This window comes from Equus quagga, chromosome 13 (assembly GCF_021613505.1).
Source record: "Equus quagga isolate Etosha38 chromosome 13, UCLA_HA_Equagga_1.0, whole genome shotgun sequence".
Classification (NCBI taxonomy): domain Eukaryota; kingdom Metazoa; phylum Chordata; class Mammalia; order Perissodactyla; family Equidae; genus Equus; species Equus quagga.
This window is the reverse complement of record NC_060279.1, coordinates 85,172,813-85,182,179: the sequence shown is the minus strand read 5'-3', so window position 1 is coordinate 85,182,179 and position 9,367 is coordinate 85,172,813.

Sequence of the window (9,367 nt, the reverse complement as noted above, 5' to 3'; positions counted from 1 at the left end):
TTGATCATCAGATGGTGAAACTGCATCTTTTTTGGACAATGGGAAGGATTTTTAGCAGGGCAGTCTCAAACCAGGCAGAGCAATTAGAAGAGTCTTTTGGAGGCAGTGAGAGGAATGATCTGGAGAAAGGAGTGGGGGCCTGGATTGCAGGACCGGGAAGGAGGCTGATGTGATGACACAGACAGGACCTCCTGAGTCTTTTGATGAGCCAGGATATTGTTAAGAAAGACTCAAGGGCATAGTGGTGTGGAATTGACGACTGAATGTGAAGTGCAAGGGACTGAAGAACTGAGGGCTGATCCTCTCTCTGCCTTGGTGCCTGGAGGAGCCCATGGGGCCCTCACAGGGAGGACGACCCTGGGGGAGAAGCAGGCTTGGGGAGATGCTTAGAGGGCTGATCACCATTTCTCAGAATAAAGCACAACCCTCCCTCCTGACCTGGGATTGTGGATTTTCTTCCTTCTAAACACTTCCCCTCACTGACTTCCTTGTTTCTATAAGTCAACACCATCTTTTTACTCATCACCCTCCTTCAAAACCTCCGAGTCATTTCTGCCCTCTCATTGCTTGTTCCTCCCCTGGGCAGAGCTCTTCATTGCACACTGTGGATTCTTTCTCCAGGCACTGGGCGAGAACATAGGTTGGAGGCAGAAAAGATTTTTAATAATGAACACAGACTCAGGGATCTGTGAGACAACTTATGTCATTGACCTCCCAGCAAAACGTAATGGAATTAATGAAGAGAAAATATTTGAAGAAATAAATACCCAACCATTTCAAAGATTTGCTGAAACTCATAAATTTACACATCCAAAATGCTGAGCAAACATAACATAGGATAAGATTTTGAAACCATGCCCACAAACATTATAATCATAAACTAGGGAAAACTAAAAAAAAGTTGAAAACATGCAGAGAAATGTGACATGAAACACACCAAGGAAAAAAGATTAGAATGATTACAGATTTCACACCAGAAATCATCAAAGCCAGAAGATTTTAAAGTTCTGAGAGACAAGAAGAGCCAACTTGGAATTATTCTGGATGTATTCTTCAAGAATGAAAGCAAAATAAAGTTATCCTGAGAGTAATAAAGACTGAGAGAATTGGTTGCCAGCAGACCTGCTCTAAAAGAAATAAGGTAAGTTCTTCAGGCAGAAAGGAAATAATTCTAGAGAGAAACTTGGACATTCAAGAATAAAGGAAAAGCAAAATATGGTAAATATCAAAGTAAATGCAATAGCATATTTTTGTCCTCTTAAGTTCTTCAAAATGTGTTTGGCTGTTGAAAGTAAACCTGATAAAATTGCCTGGCATGGTTTTAATGTATGAAGATGTAACACACAGAATAGCGACAGCATGAAGGGGTGAGGGTGAAAGGACCTATACAGTTATAAAGTTTATTCATTTCTCTTAAAGAGATAAAATTTTAACTCTATGTGGACTTTGTGAAATTAGGTGTGCATATTATAATACCTGCAACAGCCACTGAAGAAACAACATGCAAAGAGGTACGCTTAGAAAAACAATAGATAAATTAAAATGCAATACTAAAAAGTTTTCCAAAAAGCAAAAAGAAGGCAGGAAATGGAAAACTAAAGAACAAACAGTAGAGAAAACAAGCAGGAAACAAACAATACAATGATAAATCTAAAAAGAGCCTTCAGTAATTGCGTGAAATATAAAAGGTGAAAGCACAGTTAAATGGGAGAGATCGTAGGATTGGATTAACAAGTATGACCCAACTCTAGGCAGTCTTCCAGAGGTTCACTTTAATAAAATGATGTAGATAGATTAAAAGTAACAGAATGAACATATTATGCAAACATTAATTAAAAAAAAGCTTAACTGAGGGGCTGTTCCTGTGGCATAGTGGTTGAGTTCACATCCTCTGATTTGGCGGCCCGGTATTTGCAGGTTTGGATCTGGGCACAGACCGAGCACCGCTTGTTAAGCATCCCACATGAAATAGAGGAAGATTGGCATAGATGTTAGCTCAGCGACAATCTTCCTCAAGCAAAAAGAGGAATATTGGCAACAGATGTCAGCTCAAGGCCAATCTTCTTCACAAAAAGAAAAAAGAGAGAGAGAGAGAGCTTAAGTGGCTGTCTAAGTTTCCCATTGCTGGTGTAACAAATTATCACAAACTTAGTGGATTGAAACAGCACACATTATCATCTTAATGTTCTGGAGGTCACAAGTACAGTATCAGTCTCACTGCGGTAGAGTTGAGGCGTCACAAGGGTGGTTGATTTTGGTGACTGCTGTGAGAATCAGTTTTCTGGACTTTTCCATCTTCCAGGGACTTCCTGCTATACTTGGCTCCTGACCCCTTCATTCCATCACTGCAACCTCATGATTCCATCATCGCATTTCCTACCAGTGACTCTGGCCCTTTGGTCTCCCTCTTACAGAAGACTTGTCTGAATTATTTCACTCAGTGTAATACTCTCAAGGTCCATCCATATTGTCGCAAATGGCATAATTTTGTCCTTTTATGGGTGAGTAGTATCCCATTGTGCATATACACCACATCTTCCTTACCCGTTCATCCATTGATGAGCACTTGGGTTGCTTCCATGTCTTGGCTATTGTGAATAATGCTGCAATGAACATAGGGATGCATACATCTTTTTGAATTCTTAATTTCATATTCTTTGGATAAACAACAAGTAATGGAATAGCTGATCATATGCTATTTCTATTTTTAATTTTTAAAGAAATCTCCATACTGTTTTCCTTAGTGGCTGCGAAGCTTGCATTCTCACCAGTGATATATGAGGGTTCCCTTTTCTCCACATCCTCTCCAACACTTGTTATTTCTGGTTATTTATAGCCATTCTGAAGGGTGTGAAGTGATATCCCATTGGAGTGCTAATTTGCATTCCACTAATAAATAGTTATGTTGAACATCTTTTCTTGTGCCTTTTGGTAAGATGTGTACCTTCTTTGGAAAAATGTCTGTTAATATCCTCTGCCCATTTTTTGATTAGGTTGTTCATTTATTTCTTGAGTTGTGTGAGTTCTTTGTATATTTTGGAATTAACCCCTGGTCAGTTACATGATTTGCAAATATTTTCTCCCAGTTGGTGAGCTGTCTTTTCATTTTGTTCGTGATTTCCTTTGCCTTGCAGAAGCATTTTAATCTGATGTAGCCCATTCATTTTTTATTCTTTTATTTTCCTTTCCCAGGCAGACATGGTGCTTGAAAAGATACTGCTAAGACCAAAACTTGTAGGAGTTTTATGGTTTCAGGTCTTATATTCAAGTCTTTAGTCCACTTTGTGTTAATTTTTGTGTATGGTGTGAGATAGAGGTCTTCTTTCATCATTTTGCATGTGGCTGTCCAGTTTTCCCTGCATCATTTATTGAAGAGACTCTCCTTTCTCCATTGTATGTTTTTGGCTCCTTCATTGAAGATTAGCTGTCCATAGATGTGTGGTTTTATATCTGGGCTCTCAATTCTGTTACATTGATCTGTGTGTCTGTTTTTCTGCCATTACCATGCTGTTTTTGTTACTATAGGGTTGTGGTATAATTTGAATTCAGGGAGTGTGATACCACCAACTTTGTTCTTTTTCCACAGGATTACTTTGGCTATTTGGAGTCTTTTGTTGTTCCATGCAAATTTTAGAATTCTTTGTTCTTTTTCCGTGAAGAAGGTCATTGGGATTCTGATTGGGATTGCATTGAATCTATAGATTGATGTATCTAATATGGACATTCTAACGATGTTTATTCTTCCAATCCATGAGCATGGAGTATCTTTCCATTTCTTTATATCTTCTTTGATTTCTTTCAATAATATCTTACAGCTTTCAGTGTATGAGTCTTTAACCTCTTTGGTTAAATTTATTCCTAGATATTTTATTCTTTTCGTTGTGATTGTAAGGGGATTGTATCCTTGACTTATCTTTCGGCTAGTTCATTGTTAGTGTATAGAAATGCAACTGATTTTTGTAGGTTGATTTTGTATCCTGCAAATTTGTTGATTATTTATAATCGTTTTCTGGTGGATTCTTTAGCGTTTCCATAAATAGAATCATGTCATCTGCAAACAGCAAATTTTTACTCCTTCCTTTCTAATTTGGATCCCTTTTAATTCTTTTCCTTGCCTAATTCTCTGGCTAAAACTTCCAATACTATGTTGAATAGGAGGGGCAAGAGTGGGCATCCTTCTCTTATTCCCTTTCTCTGAGGAATGACATTCAGTTTTTCTCCATTGAGTGTTCTGTTGGCTGTGGGCTTGTCATATATGGCCTTTATTAAGTTGTAGTATTTTCCCTCTATACCCATTCTGTTTAGAGTTATCTTCATAAATGTATGCTGGATCTTATCACATCGTTTCTCTGAGTCTATGAGAAGATCATGTGATTTTTACTCTTCATTTTTTTCACGTGGTGGATCACAGTGATTCATTTGTGGATATTTAAACATCCTTGTAGCCTTGGAATAAATCCTACTTGATCATGGTTGTTCCACCACAGGCCTGGCTGGGCTAGGGCAGCAGGATATCTTGCTGAGAGACTGAAGAAACAACCCGGAGACTGCGAATGAGACATATAGGTTCATTGGGTCCTACTTATGGGAGTGTATCCAGTGGCGGCCGGGTAGATGGAAGTGTGTACCCACAACCTCCCCCCAGGAGAAGCTTGTTTAAGTACACAGAGGACAAAGGCTGCGTGCTTGCCAAAGGGCTGTCCTTGGTACGACCAGCCTTCCCAGAACAGTAGCTCACATGGAGGGGCTCTGTGTCCCTGTAAGACGTGATGTTCTCCTCGTGGCATAAGGGAGGATCTGGGCTGGCCATGCCTAGATCATTACAAATCCCAGTAGCTGGGCTGCCTGCCCAGAAGTGAGCCAGAAGGACACATAGTTGCAAAGGGCCTGGGGGTTTCTGTTGAGCAAGCAAGGCCCAGGCCTACAGTGGTGTGTGATCTTTCTAAGGTATTGCTGTATACAATTTGCTAATGTTTTGTTGAGGATTTTTGCATCTATCTTCATCAGTGGTGTTGGTGTGTAATTTTCCTTTTTTGTGTCGTCTTTCTCTAGTTTTGGTATCAGGGTAATGTTGACCTTGTAAAATGAATTAGGAAGTGTTCTGTCCTCTTCAATTTTTCACAATAGTCTAGGAAAGATGGAATTAAATCTTCTTTGAATGTTTGGCAGAATTCATCAGAGAAGCCATCTGGTCCTTGACTTTTGTTTTTTGGCAGGTTTTTGATTACTGTTTAAATCTGTTTACCTTTGATTGGCCTATTCAGAGTCTCTACTCCTTCTTGACTCAGTTTTTGGAAGTTGTACCATACTAAGAATTTATCCATCTCTTCTAGCTTATCCAATATGTTGTCACAGAGCTTTTCATAGGCCTCTCTTACAATCCTTTGTATTTCTGTGGTGTCCGTTGTAATTTCTTCCATTTCATTTCTGATTTTATTTATTTGACACTTCTCTCTTGTTTTCTTAGTGAGTATGGCTGTTTGTCACTTTTCTTATCTTCTCAAAGGAGCAGCTGTTAGGGTTCCTAGAAAGGGTTCATTGACCCTTCCTAGTGCTTCTTTAAACTCTATTTAATTTATTTCTGCTCTGATTTTTATTATTTCTTTCCTTCTACTCACTTGTGTCTTTGTTTGTTCTTCTTTTTCTAGTTGTTTTATGTATAGGGTAAGCTTGTTTTTTTGAGATTGGTCTTTTTTCCTGAAGTAGGCATGTATTGCTATAGATTTCCCTCTTTGTACCTCTTTTGCTATATCCCACTGGTTTTTGGTATGTTGTGTTTTCTTTCTCAGTTGTTTTTTAGGTATTCTTTGATTTCTTCATCTATCCAACAGTTGTTCAGTGGCATATTGTTTGGTCTCCCCATATTCGTGTCTTTCCCAGCATTTTTCTTATAGTTGATTTTTAGTTTCATAGCATTTTGGTCAGAAAATATGCTTGATGTGAGTTCCATCTTCTCAAATTAATTGAGGCTTGCTTTGTTTCCCAACATATGGTCTATCTTTGAGAATGTTCAACGTGCTCTTGAGAAGAATGTGTATTCTCCTGTCTTTGTATGGGAAGTTCTTTATGTATCTATGAAGTCCATCTGGTCTAGTATTTCATGTAAGGTCACTGTTTCCTTGTTAACCTTCTGTCTGGATGATCTGTCCATTGATGTAAGTAGGGCGTTAGGGTCCCCCAGTATTATTGTGTTGCTGTCAATTTCTCCCTTTAGGTCTGCTAATAGTTGCTTTATTTATTCTGGTGCTCCTGTGCAATGTGCATATATATTTATAAGTTTTACGTCTCCTTGGTGTAATTTACCTTTTATTCTTATTTATGGCCACCTTTGTCTTTCATTATCTGTTTTATCTTGAAATCTGCTTTGTGTGATATAAGTATTGCTACATCTGCTTTCTTTTGCTTGCCATTTGCTGGAATATTATCAGCCATCCATTTAGTCTGAGCCTATGTTTGTCTTTAGAACTGATATGTGTTTTCTGGAGTCAGCATATTGTTGGGTCTTGTTTTTCAATCCACCCAGCCACGCTGTGTCTTTTGATTTGTGAATTCAAACCATTTACATTTAGAGTGGTTATTGATATGTGAGGGCTTAATAATGCCATTTCATCTTTTTGTTTTCCAGTTCATCTATATTCCCATTGTTTGTTTTCCCTTGTATTTCTGTCTGCCATTTCAGTCTGATTGTTGCCTGTGATCATTTTCTCAGTGTTCTCTTTATTCATGATTTGTGACTCTGTTCTGAGATTTTGTTTAGTGGTTACCATGAGTATGTGAAAAAGATCATAGATGAGACAGTCTCATTTTTGATACCCCTTTACCTGCATTAGCCTATGCAGGTTCCGTCCCTTTCCTCTCCCTCATCTATGTTTTTGTTACCACAAATTATTCTTTTTTGCGTTGTGAGTTTGTGACCGAATTGAAGTGGTTATAGTTATTTTGGATGCTTTATTTCCCTTTATCTTTTATTTTATGATTAGGTATTTGCTAGCCTCTTCTGTCATTTTCTGATTTTGCCTATCTCCCTGCTCTAAGCTTTCTAAACCTTTGTCTTTTTCTTTCAGGTGGGAGGACCCCTTCATCATTTCTTGTAAGGTGAGTCTAGTTGTGATGAACTCCCTCAGCTTTCATTTTCCTGGGAAAGCTTTTATTTCTCTGTCAGTTCTGAAGGATAATTTCACTGGATAGACTATTTCTTGGCTGATAGTTTTTGTCTTTCAGTATTTTGAATATATTGTTCCACTGTCTCCTAGCCTGTAAGTTTTATGCTGAGAAATCTGCTAAAAGCCTTGCAGGTTTTCTTGCTAGTTTATTTCCTTCTCTCCTGCTGGCCTTAAGATTTTGTCTTTGTCATTGACTTTTGATAGTCTTAATAGCATATGCTCTGGAGAAGGTCTTTTTACATTGAGGTAATTAAGAGGTCTTTTAGCTCCATGCACTTGCATTTCCAGTTCTTTCCCCAGGTTTGGGAATTTCTTAGCAATCATTTTATTTTAAATAAATCCTCTGCTCCTTTCTCCCTCTCTTCTTCTGGGATATTTATAATCGTTATGTTACTTTTCCTATTTGAGTTGGATATTTCTTGTAGAATTTCTTTCTTTTTTTTAAATCTTGGTTCTCCCTCATCCTCCATCGGGAAAATTTCTAGGTTTCTAACTTCAAGCTCACTGATTCTCTCCTCCATAAGGTCTGCTCTATTTTTTTATGCTTTCTACATTATTTTTTCTCTCCTTAACTGTGTTCTTCATATCCAGAATTTGTTGGCTTGTTCAGAGTTTCAATATCTTCGGTGATATATTTCTTCTCTTCATTAATTTTATTCCTGAGCTCATTGAACTATCTTTTTGAGTTTTCTTGTAACTCATTGAGTTTCTTTATGACAGCTATTTTGAATTCTCTGTCAGTCAGATTGTATTCTCCCGTGACTACAAATTGGTTTTTGGAGAGCTGTCATTCTTCTGTTCTGCTGTGTTACTGTAGTTCTCCCCGGTGTTTGATAAATTGATCCTCTGCTGGCACATTCGTGGTGGTAACCACCTTTTATTTTTAGGTACAACTTTGGTTAGTTTGGTTCTGAGCTGATTCTGGTTGTATTTGAGAGCCTGCACTTTCCACCCTCCACTGCCTCTGCTCGAGGTGCTATCAGTGCCCTCCTTGTGCTGCTTGTGTCTCTGAGGTTGCTGGTGCTATGCTGCTTTCGATGTCACCACAGTCAGAGGTGTTGCCACTGGTGTCACTATGCTGTGAGCATTTCTGCTGCTTGCTGGCTCGCCTGGGCCTCATGTTCCTCCACTTGCTCTCTGTGGGCTCTCCATGGGCTCGAGTCCTGCTGCCCTGTGCACTACCTGTGCTGCTGTTCCTGGATTATCTGGCGGTGCTGACAGCACTGCTGCCGCAGGTTCTGGGCTCATAGGTGTTGCTGTTGTCAGGGACCCTGGTTCTTGTATGCAGCCCCCAGTGCTGGTAGAGCTGCTATCAGGGGTGTCTCCACTGGGTCTCAGGTTCTGGTGTGGTTTCTGAGTCCTCAGGTCACAGATGCCACCCGCCACCACTGGGATAGGAAAAGAGGCTAAGCCACATGGGTGGTTGCTGCCCCACAGTCTCTGTTCACTGGTGCCACCAGTGCGCATTTTGAGACCTCAGGTCAGGGTACCCTGCTTCTGCCAATTAAATCCACATTTGCTTGCTGTCCCCACTGCTGGAGAGACAAGCACCACTTCCAGAGAGCGGACATGGCTGGGTCGCTGGCTCCACTCTGTGTCCTGAAGTCTCAAGACATGTGCATAACCTGCCACCACTGGAAAGGTCAGGGGCCACAGCCTCTTGTTTCGGTGCTGGTCACATGCTGATGATCTACTCTGAGATATCGCATGAGGGGACCTCGCCCTTACTAGGGAAATTCACACCCTGGATCTAGTCCCCACTGCTGGGAAGACTAGTGCCATTGCTGGGGGTGGGGGAGGGGGCCAGCTCACTGAATCCATAGTGTCCTGGAGGTTCAGAACATGTGTGCCACCCACCACTGCTGCAGGAAGCAGGGACCAAGGCATGAGAGCCCTGTTTGCCCTTTCAGTCTGTTGTCACTGGGGTGCAGGCCAATGTGAAGATCCTTTTATTGGATTGTCACTGCTGAGGGAGAGAGGAGGCACTGATCCCCTAGTTCCGTTGCCTCCTTCAGGTCCAGTCCACCCACCTTCAGATGTATAGATGCATGGATCACTCAGGCGTTCTGATATGCTGTGCAGGGAGTCCATTGCTGGTCACTGGATGTCTGACTGGTGGTAACTTAGAGGAGAGAGACAAAGGAAATGACTCAATCTGCTATGATGCTGGTGTCACTCTTGGACTATATTTTTAGCTTTATTTT